Genomic DNA, 293 nt, shown 5'->3' on the forward strand with positions numbered 1-293 from the left:
TCTTCCAATGCATCTTACCTTCTTCCAAAAGACAGCTAAAGACAGATAGACCATCCTAAAGAGACGCTTGAAGAGAAATAGCAAGCCTCTTCCATAGCGACACAAGAGATGGAGGGGACTTCTTCTCTTCTCTTTAAAGTATATATATATATGTATAGGTCTGTATGAATGTGTACCTGTGAATCTGTATGTATGGAAGTGCATATGTATGTGGGCATGAGGATTTCTATAGGTATGGAAGGGTGCAGTGTATATACACTAGAAGCGTCCCTTGTCACCTCCTTTTTCTCCTT

This window comes from Cystoisospora suis (assembly GCF_002600585.1).
Source record: "Cystoisospora suis strain Wien I chromosome Unknown contig_1483, whole genome shotgun sequence".
NCBI classification, from domain to species: domain Eukaryota; phylum Apicomplexa; class Conoidasida; order Eucoccidiorida; family Sarcocystidae; genus Cystoisospora; species Cystoisospora suis.